Source organism: Anas platyrhynchos, chromosome 22 (assembly GCF_047663525.1).
Source record: "Anas platyrhynchos isolate ZD024472 breed Pekin duck chromosome 22, IASCAAS_PekinDuck_T2T, whole genome shotgun sequence".
NCBI classification, from domain to species: Eukaryota; Metazoa; Chordata; class Aves; order Anseriformes; family Anatidae; genus Anas; species Anas platyrhynchos.
In genome coordinates this window covers 2,007,312-2,026,939 of record NC_092608.1, presented here as the reverse complement: position 1 = coordinate 2,026,939, position 19,628 = coordinate 2,007,312, and the positions used below count along the sequence as shown (strand labels likewise).

General features: G+C 50.4%; 1 protein-coding gene across 10 annotated transcripts in view; it reads right to left on the bottom strand.

The window, feature by feature from the left end:
- CAMTA1 (calmodulin binding transcription activator 1) overlaps positions 1-19,628 on the bottom strand; it is a 323,948-nt gene that overhangs the window by 256,976 nt on the left and 47,344 nt on the right. The window contains exon 1 of one of the 10 annotated variants that reach the window (XM_072027056.1): positions 14,653-14,722. The exons of the other annotated variants lie outside the window; for them this stretch is intronic. The gene's annotated coding sequence lies outside the window, so the exon portion shown is untranslated. Of the gene's footprint in view, positions 1-14,652; positions 14,723-19,628 lie in introns of those variants that run through there. 10 annotated transcript variants of the gene reach the window in all.

Genomic DNA, 19,628 nt, shown 5'->3' with positions numbered 1-19,628 from the left:
ACCTTTTATTTTCCCTTCCTGTGGATTTTGCTGCCTTAACTGGCCCCAATTTACCTTGTAATCGTTCTAAAGAAATGCCAGCTCAGGGATCCCTGCTCGCCAGGACACAACATGCATGCTCAGCATCCATTAGAACAACTCAGTTACAAAGCTCACGTCAATGAGAGAACAGGCTCCTAAATGCGTGTGCAGTACAGAACTGGCTAGGTTTACATTTTTTTTTTTCCTAAAAATAAAAATTAAAAAAAAAAAAAGCCAGACAAATGCAGAATGCTGGGGATCCCCATCAAGGCAGCAGGGCTCGGGCCCTTGTAGGTTCCTTCCAGCCAAACCATTTCCATTCTGCTTCACCCACAGGGGATGGAAAAAAAAGAGAGAGAATCCCCCATGCACCCCCCCACCTCAGTTACCTCTCTTCTCCCAGGGGAGAGGCTCCACCTGAGAACCTGCATTTTGGAAGAGAAACGTACTCTCTCTGTTCAAGAAGCCCCAAATCCTCCCCTCACAGATCCACAGTGGGGTTTGACTCTCAGGAAAGCCTTGTTTTGGTGAGATTTGCACGTAATTGTTGTCAGAGGTCTCCTGGATTCCTTTGGAACAGGGGAGCTCCCAAATCATTGTGTCTGGCACCGAGTGCTGTGCTGCCAAGAGAGCCCTCTGGCAGGCTGAGATCTCCCAGCTTCTCACGTGCATTTTAACAGCATTTGATTAAAAAGAGTTCAGGAGCACCGGGAGCTTTAAGGAGCAGGAAAAGCAGCAGAAGTGATGCTTCCCCTTGCCCACTTTTAGCAACACCAGAGATCGGAGGGCCTCTGTTTGCTGGCCGGGGCGGTCTGGGTGCGATGCTCGCTCCAGGGACCCAGCTCAGGGGCACAGGACTGCAAGGTGCAGCCTCTGCTCCTGCAGGACCCTTCCACAGCAAATGCAGCCGGCCCTCCAGGGTGCCCAGGGCTGTCAGGGCACAGCCTGGCGCCTGTGGGTGCAAACCACAGCCTGCCTCATGCTTCGTTCCCCTGCTGCGAAGGGAAGCTTCTCCCGGTCAGATTTACACTGAGGAATTTCTATTTAGTTCTCAGCTCTACTCTCCAACTCCAGTTACATTTGTTACACGCTGTATTCCATCACTTAATGTATGCAAATTATTTTAAATATTTCATTCATTAAATGGCTCGTTTTATTACTGAACTGTACCTTAAGCTGTTCAGAAATTTCATTCTTCTTGCACTTACTCAGTAATGTGAAATAACCAACTTAAATGAATATTTTACAGTTTGTGCTAGACAGAACATTTATTAAAAATTCTTTCCCTTTTGGAGTTATTCTTTTAAGTGGGCTTCAATGCACTATGCAATTTAAATCATCGAGAAGGAATGTTCTTTTTTTTTCTTTTTAATTTTTTTTAATTTCTTTCAAGTTTATTTCACTGCCAGTGCGGAGGAGCCCAACAACCTACCGAGGGCTCAAACGTGAATCTGATGGAAGAAATAACAGCTGGAGAGCTATTTTCGGGGTGGCTACATGCCTGAACACACCTGTGGTCCACACAGATCTGCCCTGCACAGCGGCAGTGTTGGGGAGAGCTGTGCTCTGCCTGGGGCTGGGTGCCCCGAGCACCCCCACGGCACCAAACCAGCCCCAAGGCAGCTGCCGGGGGGTGCAGCCGCCCTCCCCTTCCTCTCCAGGCTTGCCAGGGACTCTCGAGGTGTTTTAAGTGAGCAGTGAGGACAGCTGCTGCGGCTCCATGTCTGTCTGAACCGGGCTCTGGGGAACACTTGGGAACCAGAGACACGGGGAGAGGGAGATCGCCGACTGCAGCTTGCATCTGCCCACTTACCAGAACCCCCAGCATCCAGCCCGAGGAGCAGCTTCTTGGCCCTTTTAAGCTAAGCGAGAGGAGGAAAGTAGAATTTCAGAGCATTTTTTTTTTTTTTCCTATTGCTGTAACTTATAGATAGCTTTGCTATTTAAAAATGACATAACTCCTGCAGCAGTCCATACCGTGCCGTGAGTCCTTGGGGAATTTAATAAACGTAATTTGAAGTGATGGGGCTCTAATGCCTGAGAATCGTCCCCTCCTGCGCATGCTATTATCATCCATACGTAAGCCAGACATGTTCTTAAAGTGGGAAAAAAAAAAAAAAGGTGCAATTACAGGGGAGGCTGAAGTTATTTCCAGCATTACTGAAAGCTAACACAGCAGCGTCCTCACTAGTTGTGACAAGGTCATTGCTGTTTCTAACCGAGGGAACACGTTCCGGCTAACAGACAAGTACAGTTAGAATCATAGAATCATAGAATATCCTGAGTTGGAAGGGACCCTTAAGGATCATCAAGTCCAACTCTTGACACCGCACAGGTCTACCCAAGTTCAGACCATGTGACTAAGTGCACAGTCCAATCTCTTCTTAAATTCAGTCAGGCTCGGTGCAGTGACCACTTCCCTGGGGAGCCTGTTCCAGTGTGCAACCACTCTCTCTGTGAAGAACCCCTTCCTGATGTCCAGCCTAAACTTCCCCTGCCTCAGCTTAACCCCATTCCCGCGGGTCCTGTCGCTGGTGTTAATGGAGAAAAGGTCTCCTGCCTCTCGACACCCCCTTACGAGGAAGTTGTAGACTGCGATGAGGTCTCCCCTCAGCCTCCTCTTCTCCAGGCTGAACAGGCCCAGTGCCCTCAGCCGTTCCTCGTACGTCTTCCCCTCCAGGCCTTTCACCATCTTCGTAGCCCTCCTCTGGACACTCTCCAACAGTTTCATGTCCTTTTTATACTGTGGTGCCCAGAACTGCACACAGTACTCGAGGTGAGGCCGCACCAGCGCAGAGTAGAGCGGGACAATCACCTCCCTCGACCTACTAGCGATGCCGTGCTTGATGCACCCCAGGACACGGTTGGCCCTCCTGGCTGCCAGGGCACACTGCCGGCTCATATTCAACTTGCTGTCTACCACGACCCCCAGATCCCTCTCTTCTAGGCTGCTCTCCAGCGTCTCATCGCCCAGTCTGTACGTGCAGCCAGGGTTTCCCCGTCCCAGGTGCAGGACCCGGCACTTGCTCTTATTGAACTTCATGCGGTTGGCGATCGCCCAGCTCTCCAACCTATCCAGATCCCTCTGCAAGGCCTTTCCACCCTCATTCGAGTCCACAACTCCTCCAAGTTTGGTGTCATCAGCAAACTTGCTCAAAATGCCTTCTATTCCTACATCCAGATCGTTTATAAAAATATTGAAAAGTACCGGCCCTAAAATGGAGCCTTGAGGGACCCCACTGGTGACCGCCCGCCAGCCTGACGCAGCCCCATTCACCATAACCCTTTGGGCCCTGCCCGTTAGCCAATTGCTCACCCATCGTATGATGTTTTTATTTAGCTGTATGCTGGACATTTTGTCCAGTAGGATCCTATGGGAAACCGTGTCAAAAGCCTTGCTGAAGTCCAAAAAAATCACATCAGCTGGTTTCCCTTGGTCCACCATACGGGTGATCTTATCATAAAAGGAAATCAGGTTAGTTAGGCAGGACCTACCCTTCACAAACCCATGCTGGCTGGGACCAATGACTGCTTTGTCCCCCAGGTGCGCCTCAATACGTTCGAGAACCATCTTCTCCATGATTTTACCAGGCACTGACGTGAGACTGACAGGCCTGTAATTGCTAGGGTCTTCTTTCTGACCCTTCTTGAAAATCGGCACAACATTTGCCAGCTTGCCAGCTTACAGTTTGGCAGCTCCCAGTCCTAAAGATCATAACGTAGATCGTCTTCCCCAGGCATTTATACAGAACAAAATACACTCTGATTTATGTCAGAACCTGTCGCTTTTTGGCAGATCCCACGGCCCAGAGGGTGGCGGACTAAAAGCAGACCCAGGGGCAGCCCCACAAGCCGCAGAGCCCCTACGGCCACGTGCCACTGCTCTTACTGCATCTCAAGACAAAGACAAGTTTGCAGCCTCTACTTTTCATTAGTATTCAACAGATAGCTCCAGGGGAAAACCCTGGACGCTTCAAGCCATTTTTAACCACTGTGTAGCTGCCACAAACGTATGAACTTCCGCGCTTAAGGTAGATGTAGCCAGTTAAAAATAATTATTGCGTGAGCTCTGGCATCCAAAAAAGTCCTTGGTCAGCGACCCAGGGAAACGCGGCTCCCTCTTAGGCTTGCAAACATCTCCCAGGATGGAGAGGTTTACAGCCTCCGCGGGGAGCAGTAACAGAGCAGACACCCTTTAACCGGGAGTCCTCATAAATCTCGTCTGGGAAAAACCTTTCAATTTCCAATGGAAATATGCAAAACAGACTGCACACTGTAAATCTTCCTTCTCGGCTCTAAGGAGATAAGTAGGACCTATTAACCTTCCATGTTATTTTCAACTTCATTATTTGAGCTGACACGACAAGAGAGAGCGGTGACGGCTCTTTTTGGCAGAGTGCATGTAAATCGCTTTCTCAAAGGAAATTACTTCTCCAGGCTGAACGTTATTAATCTAAATTCTCCGTTAGGCAAATCCTTGCCCATAATAAACACGGCACAGGTCGCGATGCTCATCTCCGAGGGCATCCTGTCCCGGTGGCACATCTCCAGGGGGGCTGCCCTGCCCCAGTGGTCTTGGCATGGAAAGCTGGAGGCCTCCTGGCCCAGACACCTGCAAGGGGAGCGAGGCCACCATTCACTGGCATTTGGCTGGCCTTTGCTCCCAAATCTCCATGAGGTCATGGGGATCTTTGTCCTGGAGTCTTCTGATCCGCTGCCGAAGCACCCTCCCCGCTTGGGACATTTCTCTTTGTATCTCACTTACGTCTCCTCCACCGCACATTAAGCCGATTATTTTTCATCTGATCCCTGGCGTACACAGAAGATCACTCCTCGTCTTCTCTTTATAGCAACCTTTTTAACTCTGGGAGATTTATCACGTTACGTTAAGCCTCAGGTAATCCTTGGTGCAGCCCCGTGCACCAAGGGTCAGACGGGGCACGGCCAGGCTGAGGAAGAGGAGGCAGCACGCCATGGTGCAGGACGGCTCCTCCCCAGTCACATCCCGTTTGCATGGGTTTCTGCAGCAAAATTTCTGGACTTGATGAGTTTATTATGCTCTGTCCAGTGTATGACCAACAGCATCCTCCTCCTGTAACTAAAACCCTGAAATCCAGGCAGTAACAGGTCAAAGATCATAAAGACTCTGAACTTCTCCAGAGATACAGCTAGAAAATAGAAATTTTTGCATCTTAAATTATTTGGGGAGTTATAGATGAAGGCGAGTTTTATTTGCACAATATTCCTTCTTTTTATTGAGAATCAGCTTATCGCCAATAAAGATTTTCACTAAAAATACTCACAGAACATCTGCTTTTTTTCCCTTCCATAAAAATCACGCAGTCCTTTCTGCTCGAACATAACCACGCTGCAGGCACAGCACCGAGTGTCTTGGTGGCCTCGAGCACAGGGGGGCCACATCCAGCCCTAAAGGGACCCGCGGGTGTGCTTGGCACCTCTCGGAGCCAGTCTCCACACAACCTGCACACGCACAGCCACATTTTGCTACAGATCCGTCTGCAAAATCCTGCTGGATATTTACGTTAAATTGACACTCGTTTCAAACTGCTTTTTTCTCTCTCCTCCTAACAATAGGCTCCATCAAGCCTCCGTCTCTCACAGAGGCTGAGGAACGCTGTTGTTTCTTCTGGGCTTTTCCCGGGTAATTGCACAGCCTTCAGAATCTATTCTGGGAGCTGTAGGTCATTAAATGAGTTTCCATCTGCGTCTCCACCACCTAAGAACTATTACTTTGTACGATACTTGGCTTTTCATTGTGTGCGAGTCAGACTGTTAATTTGCAGCGCGCAGCACGGGAAGGAAGGTTTCGATGGGAGCCGTTCGGTGCGGTGAAGCCAAGCTCCCCCCGGGGCACCGGGTGCAGTCGTGCCCACACCAGGGGCATTGCAGCGGGGCCACCAACACCGGGCTGCTCCCCAAAAGCTGCTGGGCTCAGCTGGGCAGCGCTGGGTCAGCCCTTGTCCGAGGTGCATGAAGAGGGTGCAAGGCACCTACTGATGCAGCTGGGTGAGAGATGCAACCCAGAACCTCCCCTCATGTCAGCATGCAAAGAACTCTGCGCCCTGCAACGGGTCCTCAAGGTCTCTCACCCATCTTACATGAACTGCGCCACTTTCAGACGGGAATCGAGTTTTAAAATCAACAAAAAACCCTCGAGCTTCTCTATGCAAGGCGGTGACTCTGTTTGAATCCCAAAATGTCACGAGGGGAAAAAAACGCACATGCAGACCCAAGAGCTGTGGCTTTGACCAGGGACACCACAGGCAGAAGTAATGGCCGGGGCCTCTCCAAGCTGCCCACACAGTGCCCAGAGCAGTAAACCTAAGAGACTTCCCATGGAACAACCTAACCATGGCAATGCCCAGCTCTGCCCCTGCTGCTCCGAGCGAGCAACGCGTTGTACGAAAGGCAGTATTTGAAGCAGAAAGAGTTAATCCTCCAGCAGCCGTAGGTTAGGGGAGATTAAGCTTTGGCACATACAGAGGTATAGAGTATATTCAGAGCATTATAAATCCACTGGTACAGAAAGCCCTTTTCCTCATTTGTTAGTCAGCGAAGTGTGAAAATGTTAATGAAGGGAGCTATAATCTATGAGAATTTCACTATTAAAATTTAGTTCACGTCTGACGGCTTCTGCTTACGCGCAGCCCATTGTACATCAATCCTTCCACTGTGCTACTAATAATAGACGTAATTGCCTTACTCTGTCTAGCCACCTTCACCCGGCAACGCTCAGATTTGCTGGAACTGTTATTGTAGAAATTATTTTCATTCTATTAACTTGAAGCTTTATTACACGTATTCCTAAAAGAAAATAAATGCAGAGATTTTAAGCGCACAGCTACCCCCCTACACGAGTATTTTTCAGATAGAACACGATGACGACGAGCGCTGAAGTCAGGCGATGTCACAGCACCAACACCATCCCTAGGCTTGTGCAAACACCAACTCCTAGAAACATTTTTTTCCCTTGTTGTTCAGAGACGTGAACCCTCACAGCTTTACCACGGGCCGAGAGCACCGGGCACCCTACCAAGGAGGGTATCGAGCAACCGATGCAGACCAGCACGGCGTGGAGACTAAGCCACACAGGTCAACCCCTAAATTTGAAAAGAAGATTCTGATTTTTCTTAAGAATTCGGCTTCTCGTGAGTATTGTTTTAATGCCCCTCAATCCATCAACCATCCCAGACCAGTCCTGAGTTACCTGAAAGTGGCTGGCATATTTATGAGAGCTAATCACAGCAAAGCTGCATTTCTATCATGATACACGGACAGGCACAGTCCCCTCGTGGCTCTTTGTTGTGCAGGAATTTGTTCTTGGGGATTCATTCTCAGCTCAGAAGACAGATCAATTCTGCTTTCTCCGAGCCCCTTGGATACCTCCTGCAGGTACAGAAACGCCGTGCTGGAAACAAGCACAGGTGGGTGCTGTGCCCGCTTGCACCAACGCTCACCTTCGGGCCACGGAGCCAGGACGCACGGCGGAACACAGCAGTGCCTCTGCCCAGGGCTTGCCAAACTTTGGGTTGGGGGCACAACTTCATCCCTTTGGTGGAAGTCTCTGCTGACCCCCAACAAGTGGCCGGGTCTGCCTGCCTGAAAGCAGCCCCTGGCTGCTGGTGGTCAGGGAATGGGATTCAGAGAGGAGACGGAGATGGGCAGGCAGCACCCAGACACCTCATGGCACAGCAGGACAAACACCCAGGGTCACTGCTGCCAAGTGCTTTGGAGGCCAAACGTTCCAGGAAACATTGCTTAGCAGGAGGTGCACCAAAACACACCTGCTTTGAAGCACAGAAGCCAACAGAAGGCATTTCCACACTCAAGGCTCGAGCCAGCGGGAGCTGCTGCAGGATGAGGGCTCCTGGGTGCTGAGCCCGCAGCACCCACAGGATGCGAGGAGGGCACTGCCTGCCCAGCACCCTGGTTCCCTGGGCAGGTTCCCCGCTTGGCAGCACCTCGTTCGTGCTAAAGCAGGGAAGGAGAACAGCACAGCCCTGCAAGGACCAACAGCGCAGCTCCTGCTTGCTCCGCATCCTCCTTGGCGAGCCATATATCCACCGGCTCCGCTTCCCAGCTCAGCACTCACCTGCAGATTTACAAAAGCTCCCCAAAGCTTCCCTCTAGTATTTTGCCATCCTTTTTCCTGCCTCTACTGCTTTGCATTACACTTTTTCCAGGGAAGACTGATAACTTTTGAGGTGTCGCTGATAATAAATGCGTTATTCTCCAGCCATGAGCAGCGGCGCACAATGAGCACGCGGGCAGGAGCTGCTGAGCAATGCGCAGCACAGCGTCTGCTGCAGGGATGAGGATGCTATCCTAATGCAATTTGCAGTCAAAGCAGAAATGTATCATTGTAGTAAATGGGAGAGAAACAGCAGCAGCAATCTGTCAGCAGCAGCCCCAGACAGAAGATGTGCATCTCTCTTTTGGCAGAGAATCGAGGGAAAAAGAACATACAATAAAATGAAGGCATGCTCTCCAAAAATTACTTCACTACCACAACCGTGTGATTTTTAATTTTCCTCTAATTTCAGGACTGCAGCACTGATATAAAAATTCCTATAAGTGTTTTAGGGAGATGGTAATGGTCCTATACTAAAATAATTCAACCAACACTATAATTTTAGTACCACTATCAAAATGAAATAATGGCTGTTTACTATGTTACACCTTTCAAATGACCTTCATTTGAATACAAATTGTGGCTTGAAATTCTAAAAGCTGCTCTATTTCAGGAGGCAGCAAATTGAGGATGTTTACCCAGGGTTTACTCTTCCAGTAGATTTCTCAGTATAACCACACAGACTAAATGGGTTTTTTCCTCCAAAGCTGCTGGAGACCACCTTAAGGGACCAGCACAGAGCCGAGCAGGACCCCAAGCAATGTGGGGTGCAAGGGGCCATAAAGCCCTGCACCGAGGAACCCCATGGAGCCCTCTGCCTCCCCAGGCACCCCGCCTGGGGATGGTGCTGCAGAGGGACCCACAGCCCCTGCTCCTCTCCACTCCTGAGCAAAATCTGCTCTCCACTTAAACTGGAAATTTGGCACGGTGATGTATGCCCATTTGGGGGGTTCCCATACAAACACAGGAGCACGCAGCTGACCCCACTCCCTGGGGATGGGGCTGCTCCTGCAGCACGGCGCTCCCCATGAGCCAGGGAAGGTTCCTGCGTGTTTTGAAGCACACCGAAGAGAATTTATTATTGGGAAGGAAAACCCTGAGCTTGCCCTGTTCCCCCAGCTCCAGGAAGAAAGTCGCCCAGATGTTCGCCAGCCCAAGGTGTTTTATTTTTTCGTGGCTCTTTGCTTGTAAGGGCCCTGCAGAGGGGAGAGTCGCCCTAACAGCAACCAGCGATATAAAAAACTTACTGAGGGTCTAATAATAAGCAGTGTCTTTTCAATTAACCATAAAGTAAAATTACCTGAGTCACTGTGCTCACAAGCATTACCGGTACTACAATTCCTCTAGAAACCCCTTTGAAAAGGAAAATTCTCCTACAATTTTTCTAACATCCCATTGTCATTTCTAATTAAAGTTGCATTAAAAGCCGTGAGAGGATGGCACACACTGTACCTTTATTACCTTTCATAGCTGGAGTGCTACAAAGGGAAAATTTCCACACTCCAAAAATACAGAGTATCTGTAAATACTCCCACTCTAAGACACCCACACGTAATTACTCACAGAGTGAGGGGGAGGAAGAAAAACCCACAGCTGTGCCTCCCCTCCCAGCAGACGCTTTCACCGCCCCTTCATCACCTCCAGGGCATCCGCTCGCCCCCGCTCGGGGTCCCCGGGCGCGAGGCTGGAGGGAGAGGAGGGGGACACGGCGCCTTCGGGGAGGAAGATGCACATCGGGGATGCGGATAGACAGAGCAAATCAAAGGGTGTTTTTTTTTTAAATTCTTCTCTCCACGCACAAAGGCTGTTGCAGGGAAAGCCCTGGCTTGGCTGGAGTTTCAGGAGGGGAAGGGCAGTGCGTGGTGCAGCAGCAGGAGGGAGGACAGCCCGGCCGGGGACCCAAGCGAGGGCACTTCTGTGCTTGGCAGCAGCCGCTGGTGCTGACCTCTGCCCCGTTTTGGGGTGAATGCAAGGGAAATCCCAGCCTCCCCCGGCACGCTCCTACCAAGCCGTGATGCAGCAAAATGCAGGAACAGCAACAAGAGCAGAGTGCCTGCAGCCCTGGAGCTCAGCAGTGCCGCTGGGGTGGGCCTGTCCGATGCTTTTGTGCATCTGGAAGGAGAAGCTCGTTCCTAACACAGACCCCAGATATTGTGAATTAACAGAGCTTTTAGTAGTTCCATGCTTACAGCCTGGCCACGAAAAGCAACAAGAACACTCCCAACCTCCAGCAGGCACCAGCGAGCTCCTCCTGCAGCTCTGCTGGCAGGAACATCGACTGCAAGGCTCCAAAAACCTCCTCGAGGCACGGATGGAGCAGAGGCTTCACAGGGCGAGCTCCCCGTCCCTGCTGAGCATCTTCAGCAGCGACCCCAGGAGCTGTGTGCCTCGTCCCGCTGCCCACGCAGTCCCCTGGGGGAAAAGCTTTGCCAAGGCGACTCCAGCACACGCCTGCTGGCAGGTAACACCACCGACTGCTCTGACTCTGGTTCTGTTTCAGTAAGAGAGGTCGAGGATTTGCTTTACTGGGCGCTCTGACTTTTATTTGTGAGCGCAGATAAAACACTGCTGTGATAAAAGAGTGGGGGCAGCATCTCACCAGGGCAAGGCTGCTCCCCGCTGGGATGCTGCTGTTTGTGCCTGGCCTTGGGGAAGGTCGCCCCCAGGACAGCTCTGCCTTAATCGTGACAGCCACTCACCCAGCTGCAGGACGAGGAGAGAGCAAAGCAGCCAGAGATGTTTTAGCAGGAGATCCTGAAATAACGCGCTTCTCCTTCACCGTGACATTGTTGAGAAATAAATGTGCTTTAAACAATAGGTGTTGTATAAAGCATCCGAAAACAAGACAAATTAGTCATTAAAAATTAATTTTAGAAAATTACAGCCTTGTTAATAGACACTGTTACAGCTTCGCACATCCCTTTCTGGGCAGGAGGAGGGAGGAAGGGGATTTAAAACACATTTTATTGTATTTCATCAAAAATTGAAGAGATGGAGATAAATGTCTTTGCAAGCCTGTGTTTCTGCATTGCACACATCCACAACCCGAGTAGATTTGCATTTGCAATTCACACTCGCAAGGAGGAAAAGCCATTACACGGAGCGATTTTCTCCTCTTATCACAAGGTTTCCTCCCCTCTCCCCCCCACGCTCCCCAGCTCCCCGTTTGCTGCATTTTGGGGGTGTTTCGGTGTTGTTTGACATCACTCTGCAGGAGATACACACCTGGAAGCCTGGGTCCTGACCGCCCACTGCCCACAAATGCCCGTGCCTTCCCCCTCTGATGCACTTTTTGCAGAGCTCAGGCCCACCCCGGGGCGCAGGGCGACCCTCTGAGCAACCTCACTGCAATGGGGATAAAACCAAGAAAGGTTTTTGCACCAACCCCAACCAGGTGGGAATGGCACGATGGACAGCACCACAGGCGGACAGGCGAGGATTTCTCCTCCTTGCACCAACGCCCCTACAACAAAACCACTTGCAGAACGCGCTGAAGAATCCCTGCCATTATTTTCACGTTCTCAACAGCAAGGACTACAGCAAAATACTCAAGGTCAAGAGACCAGCATGGTTCTAGGCAATCTGTACCTCTTAAAACAGTGACAAATATGTTATTTAATTTTAATGAGCTTTTTTGCATCTCAAATCTAATTACAGCATTATCAAGTACTGCTCTGAACTGCAGGTGGCTTCTCATTACTTGTGGTAGGGCTGTCACAAGCATTTTTCATGAATACTAAAAACTGCTTAATTTTACTACGCATTTGAAACTTTCCGGCACGGGTCTCCAGCGATGCACCCAGGGGTCAATCACACCGCAGCAACGCTCCCACACCCACCTCTGCAGGAACGAGGCCACCACCACATGCCTGGAGCGTTGTGCTCAAAATCCCTGTTTTTTAGCCTGTTGCTCCCCTGTAGGATTTCTGTTCCCTGTAGCTAATGGGGCACAGCCCCACAGGGGGCAGAATGTCCTGTGAAAATGACACAAGGAGACCACTCTCTTCCAGGTCCCTCCTAATCTTCACTTCCAGTTTAACATTTTTTTTTTTAAGTTATTATTAAAAGCACAATGTTTCAAGGTGAGGAAGCGCTCCAGTGTCAAATAGATTTTGGCAAGAGCAAAGTATTTCATTTTTCCTCTTAACCTTTATGAAAATCAGATTTTCCTGATGGTTTCTGGCCAATTCTTTTGACCACCTCTACTGATTGCTGCTTCCTCCATATGCTGCAAATCTGCTGGAATCGGTGGTTAAAAGCTCCTGTTTAGCAACCATCAGGAAGCAGCTGAGAATTAAATGTTTGGTCCTCCTGGAAAACCTTTGCGGAGTTGTTTGGTGAACAAAGGCTCCATGCAAATGAAAACGAAGCCCCAGTAGTAACTTCACCTCTGACAAAGCGTGAAATTGCAGAGGAAAACATTCAGGAAACCCTCGAGATGCAGCCCACAGGCCCAGCCCCACACCGCGTACGTGAAGTGCCTCGCTCAGGGGGATGTTTATTGCGGTTTTAAAAAACTTTTATAAAAAATTAAGAACTACAGTCACTCCCACACACAACACCCTTACTGGAATTGCTTGGGGATTTTAGCACGCTTTCGGCTCAGCCCCGCTGCAGTCGCTGCTGGGAACAGCAAGCAGCAGGGACGGGAGCAGGGCACAGCCAAAGCCGGTGCTAACACGGAGGGGGAATTCCTGGAGGGCACAAGGAGGGGAAATTCCCATAGAATTTCCTGGGGATACCCCCAAGAAGGCTGGGGGCAGCTGACAGGAGATGCCCCAGCACCACACCCCCCTGCTTTCTGCACAGGCTGCGCTGCCCCCGGCATTAACACCCACTGCAAGCGATAAATAATACAAATGCAATAATACAAATAATTAATAATTAACACGAACGCAAGAAAATTTGTTCCCAAGAATGAATCTTGACACGACCGCTAATAAGTCTTTATGCTGCCTGCCCCGGAGGGGCTCTGCTGGGAACAGGCGGCACCGGGGCAGAGCTCGCGGGGAGCCCCGTGCCCAGGATGCTGCCGGCAGCCGATTGCTGCTGCTCAGCACCTTCACCCTGCCCACTTCGCGTCCTTCTCATGGCTCGTGACGAAAAGCACGAGGCTGCCCAGGTTTTTAATTGACTCTTCTGGCGGGCGGCGTCCTTGTGGATATAAAGAGGAACTCGTAATTTGCTCTGGCAGCACGCTCACCTCTGCTCGTCTGCCTTTGTGCAGAAGTTAATTCTGCTTTCCTGCTTCCTGTTTTTACGCACGCTTAATTGTTGTGCTGCGTCAGCTGCAGTGAAGCTCACGGCAGGGTGTTTCTGCTCGAAGTGTACGCTCGCATTAGTGGCTTATCGAGCAATATGACAGCGATATTCTGGAGTTAATTACTCCGTACAGCACCACAAAGACCCCGCTGCTACAGGCGAGAGCCATCCCCAGAAACCTCCTCTCTCCCTGTAGATGGTTACCTGCCACTCTACATTTCTGTGAGCGTCACCAAACACACGTACACGACCCAGGAAAGCTCGGGGCACAGCTGAAGCAGCAGCACCGTTACTCTCAGCCCCATTATTCTCAGCCCCGGACCCGCAAGGCAATGGGGAAGCCCTGCCGAGGGGGAAGCAGAGCCACAAGGACAGGGCAGGGGGGAGAACAAAGGCAGAGCAGGGGCTGGATCCCCAGGACCCTCCCTGTCGATACAAACTTCCCTATTAACATGGGGATTTGTTTTTAAAGGGCTTGGTGGAAAGCACTGTGGGTTGCAGACAACAGCAGTGAATTATGCAACAGCCCGCATACATTATGTGTTCCTACATTCCCGGTAATGAAAAACAACATTTTCTACCTTGGCAATTTCCACAGACACGACACTTCTGTTATCTAGGAGTTACAGAGCATATTATTAATCCACGCGTTACTGCTCCCAACACAGGCAACCAGCATCCTACAGCAAAGTTTGAAGCCCCAATGCCAACAAAGCACATCCCACCTCCCCTACAAAGTCCTTTTTTACCCCCAAACAGCCCAAGCTGCAGGAGCACTGCTCCAGGGAGCGCGCAGGCTCTGCCCCATGGATGTGCTCCATTTCAGGGGACCCCGGGGTGATTCGGGCTGCCTGGATCCTGTTCTGCACCCCGGGCAGTGCAAGGACTGGGACAAGGGAAGGATGGGGGAAGGCTTTGGCGTGATAGCCCACGCTTCTCAGAACAAAGATTTGTGTTAGGAGGGAGCTGGAGACCCCAAGGGCAAGCACAGCACCGAGAGCCTTAACTGGGGAGAAACGGAGCTGGGCAGAAGCCCCAGCAGCTGGAAGCACACAGGTTGAGATGCCCGACACCAGCACACACCGACACAGCCCATACAGCACCTGCAAAGCACACTGCACGCTCCCAACACACTGAAGCTCCCCACACAGCGTGCGGCTTTGTATTAAAACATAAAATGCTTAATAAAAGTTAAAGCAGGAGGAACACGCAGCTACCTGCAGTTGGGCCTTGTTAGCACCTGCTGCTGCAGCGCCACTGAAAAGCTCCTGAGGATATCCTGCTTCCCCTGACCTTGATGCAAACCCTGATTCTGGTCCCAAAATTTCTCTCCCCTTTAAGGGCTGCCTCCAATGATTGCTTGATTAGATTTGCCTGCACACCACCAAGCTGCACCCTGCCAGCTGGGTGCTGGGGGGCCAGGAGCTGCCTCCCTCCTCGGTGCCCCCAGCCCCGCAGGCACTGAGCAGGGCCAGGACCCCCCAGCAGCACGGCAGTGCCACGAAGGGTGAGGGCAGCCCTGGGTTTGCTGCTCCAGAGGATGGGACGGGAAGAGAGGAGCTGCTGTCCCAGGGGGATGTGCACACACAAAGTGTGCCCATTCTGCCAGTAACTGGTTCTTAGTGTATGCTGCATCGCTTTGGACTATCCTAACGCGTGCCAGTTTGCACTGAGATTTATGGAGATGGTGCCAGAACTGCTAAAATGGGGAATTACCAGACCTCGTGAAAGGCTATCCCCAAAAACAGGAACACTTTATCACCCTGGCTTGAAAGCTTTCTGCCTGCAAACATCCCCCTAAGGGCAGGGAGAGGAAAAACCGTTCTGAAAGCTGAGGTGCAGGAGGATGCCACAGCCCCAGAGGACGCCTCTCTGAGCAGTAAAATCCCATCCCGACACAGCGGGGCTGCCGAGCGCTTCCCAGAAACAGCCCAGTGCTGCCCCAGGGAACGGGAATTGGTGGGGCTTAGGGGCACGTCGTGTTCCTTACAAAGCTGGGAGTTGCTGTGAAGTCAAAGGGATGAGGCAATTAACACAAGCGAATGTAGCTCAGATCCACATTTGCTCAGCTGCTCCTCAGAAGAGTTCCCCATTTTCCTTCTCCCACAAGTCAATTTACTCAGGGAGATCAGGCTCTTCTCCAGATAAGCACATTGACTTTAAAATAAAGTGTGTGCCAACAGCTGCAGCACCGAGACTGAAGCAGACAGAGACGTGGCACTGAATGATAATTAAATACATTTTCATCATCTGTCATTTTTTACTGCAGGTGCTGGTGTAATAAATCTGAGCTTGACTCTTTTGTCAGCTGGCAGCGAACACATTTTAACGTGAAATCTCAGGGGATGAATTAAGAGTCACTTGGCCTTGTACAGGAGGGAGGATTCTACCTCTAACATGCCAAGTGGGTAACTTATACCTGATTGCTTTCATAATACTTTTATTATTTTGATGATACGCGTCTGATGTAGTGTTTCAATCCACTCCTACAGGCTACACGAGCGCAAACATCCCCATCCACCTCCGAGCCCCGTGCCGTGGATCAGCAGCTCCACCTCCGCTGGCTTTTCTCACGTCCCGCTGGGCGATGTGCTCGGGATGGGGTCTGCAAACACCTCGGCACCCGGGCTGACAACGCCGTGCCATTTCCAGGTATTTCTGAACCACACAACACCGCGTGAGATCAGCGGGCACGCTAATTAAAAACTACAGACCCAACGCACTCCCCAGCAGCCAGCTCATTTCGTAGCTTCTACGTGCTTCATCCCAAATAACCGTGAGGCTTCCCCAAGAACGTTTACTTGAGATTACTTCGAGGCAGCGCCAGGCAGCAGAGAGCACAGCTGAGAGAAATTTAAATTTTGGACAGAGGTGAGCGACAACAGCGGCTTACACGCATTTCAGGAGGCAGAAGGCACTAAAGCAGGGCACGGATGTGGTTTGTGCCTCAGCCAAGCACCATTGCAGGTACACAAACAGCGAAATGTTGTGAGTGAACAAAGCTGAGTGGCCTCTGGAGCTTTCCCTTCTGGTCAGAGGGCAATCCACCCGCTGGGAAGCCTGCATGTGGCACCCTTCCCGAGCACCTGGGGCTGGTGCTCTCAGAAAATCGCCCCCCAGTGCAGCTGTATTAAGCTTTAAGGTTTTGGTCAAAGAGAACAAAGTCAAGGGAAAAAAGGCAAACACACGGAATTTGCAAATTAATTTAATTAGAACAACCACAACACAGAAAATTAAACATTTAAGTTAATATGCCTGTAAATCAAACGTGCAAATCAAGTGCGCAGTGCATTAGCAGCTTTGTTTCCCTGAAGATACGCGCAGATGGTTCCTAACTCCTCCCGTGGAGGACAGCAAAGGGGAAGTCTGGCATGAACTCTTCCTTCTTCTCAGCTGGACACAGCTCCCGGCATCTCACACCTTACCTTGAGCATTTTTATCAATCCTCTTTCCTGGGAAACACGAGCCTCTCATCCAAGGGATACTTGCGGATTTAAGTCAAAGTTGTGCTTTTGTTTCCAAGTGTGAATGATGAGAAATAAATTAAGATTTATTAAGTGCTCAGGGCTCCAGAGCACTTCCACGGTTCTGCAAGTAACAAATGCTCCCGGAGCAGCAGCACCAAGCATGCTGGACAACCCCTGGCACGAGGAACCCCTGCCCCCACGAAGAGACAAGCCAGCCCTCCAGGAGGTGCGCCAACATCCACACGCACCGGAAGAGAGGAAATGGCACAGGCAGGGCTTTGGTCAGTTTAGGATGTGAAGTTTTATTAATTAAATCCTTATTAAGCATTGCCCTCTCGTTTATGAGCCGGTTCCATTGTCACAAGGGCGGTATGGGATGGAGCGAGGGGACAGCGATGTGCAACAGGAAAACGCAGGAGATTGATGCTGCAGAATTTTTACAGCTCAATTCAAAGATTCCTCACTCATTCATAAAAACCTGCCAGAGAAACGCCTGAGCTAGAACAAGCCCCAGGCCTCGTCCCCTGCCCTCAGCAGCCGCTGGCTGCGTGCGCTGAGCAGTGCCCAGCACCAGCCCCCTGCTGCTCTGCACCACGCCGATGTGAAGACCCAAAGCCAACGGGAAAAGGGTTTCTGTAAAGGAGGATATCATCTGAATCGGGATCTCACTCTTTTGTCTGCAATTAGCCTGAATGCAAGATGCTTCTCGTTTTGGTTAAGCAAACCCTGCTGGAATCACACCACGACACTGCTGCCAACCCTTCCCCTGCCCCTGCTGCTCTCCGGCTCCAGCTGCAGCCTGTGCCCAAACCCACCCACCTGTACAGGTGCTGCCTTCAGCTAAGCCAAACTCTGCTTTTTTTCCTTTAAAATACAACCCTAACCCCAATAAAATCCACTCAGCTGGTCTGCAGGAAGAAAAGCACCAAATTTAACAGCTTCCTCACCCTCTCCAGCAAGTCAAAGTCTTGTCCATCCCGTGACATGGGATTTTCAGAAGAGACTTCTCCAAAATAACACAAATGGCCCATCCACAGAGCTGCCAGACCCACGCGTGGTGCTGGGCACTGCTGGAGGATTAACGAGCATCACAGCAGGCTGCAGCAGCCGTGGCCATGGAACAAGCAGGTTTAAATGGCCCAAAGCCTTTGGAGCTGATGTGGATTTCGGCACGTGAGGGCAGCGCAGGGTTTCCTCTCAGCTGCCCTACAAGGGCAGAGCAGAGCAAACGCCTGACATTAACCACACCACATTTCACCTGGACAAACAAGGCACGATATTCTAAAAGATGGGGATTTTTTTCCTTGAAGGCAGTAAAGCTGGCTGCCATTTTCTTCTGATTTTGAATGAAACTTTTCAGGTATCTGTCCCACACCACCAAAATTACAGCAATGCAGAGAACACCCCCCTCCCCCTTTGCTATTTGAAATAATCATCTTGTTTTACCTTCCTTCATCCAAATACATCAATTAAAAATGCATCACTCTAATTTATACGACAAAGATTACTGGCAAGGTTATTACACTGCCGGCAGTAACTCCAGCCTAACCTCATTTTCTGTATCAGTGGGGTAGAACAAGTCTAAAATGGAACCATTTTATTTTGCTCTGTGTTCTGCACCCTACAGCGACTTGTCATTTTATTTAAGGTCAAAAAAGGATTTCTGCCCATTATGTTGGTAGTAACAAAAAGCCAGAAAAAAGAAATTTCCAAACTTTTCCCCCATTTCCCTTTTACAAAAAAATAACAAGTATTAAACAGATACGAGCTCACAGCAGAACTGAAGGACCTGGAAGCAGCCCTGGTTTTATGCTGCACGTGCAGAGCAGAACGAAGCGGTCGGAGGGAAGAAGGGCAGCTACAGGCACCCATGGCCAGGGTGTCCTGGGCCTTCATCAGTGGATGCTGACATCCTCCTTGCCCCTGGGAGGCACGTGCCAGCCTCTTAACCCAGCGACAAAACCTTCCCTTGGAGAACGATGCGACGTTATCTGAACTATCCCAGCACCCTCAGTACAGCCAGCAGGGATAAAAACTCGGACTTACTGCACAGAACATGCATTAGGGCAGAGATAATACGATAAAAATTAAAGGACCAAGCGAACTGTTTGCCTGGCTCATCCCCACGGCTTGCACCTTTGCCTTCTCAGCACAGTGACGACCTTCCCCACGATGGAGAGGGCTGGCTGCCCTGACGACCTGCCCATGACTGCTGAAGACGAAGCCACGGGAGGTGGAAGGCAGCTTGGCTGTGATGCTGGAGCTCTTGCATCCCAGCATCCCTGTGTTCAGGGATTTCGGGAAGGATCACCAGCTGTAACATAAGCCTGTGCTGAGCACCTCCGGGACCTGGACCATCCCAAATTAACTCAGACCGGTGACAGCAGAGAGAGCAAGAAGAGAATCAAAAATACTGAAGCAAAATCATCCTCCAGATTTTTACTACAAAGCGTACGAGAACTCAGTGTGTGATGACTGAAGCTTGCCAGATGTACCGAGCTATTTATAACACGAGCACTTACATAATTAGAGCTTGACAAGCCTGAGCATCACAGCACTTTATTTATCCAGACAAACCTATATTAATGCTCTATCTTTAAATGGTAGAAATCTGGCAAATATTTAACTAAGCGCTAAATTCAGTGGTTACACCTCTTTGAATTTGGGTGTTCGGGCTGGTTCTGCATTGAGAATGACAAAGCTCACACGTTTAGATACACTCTGAA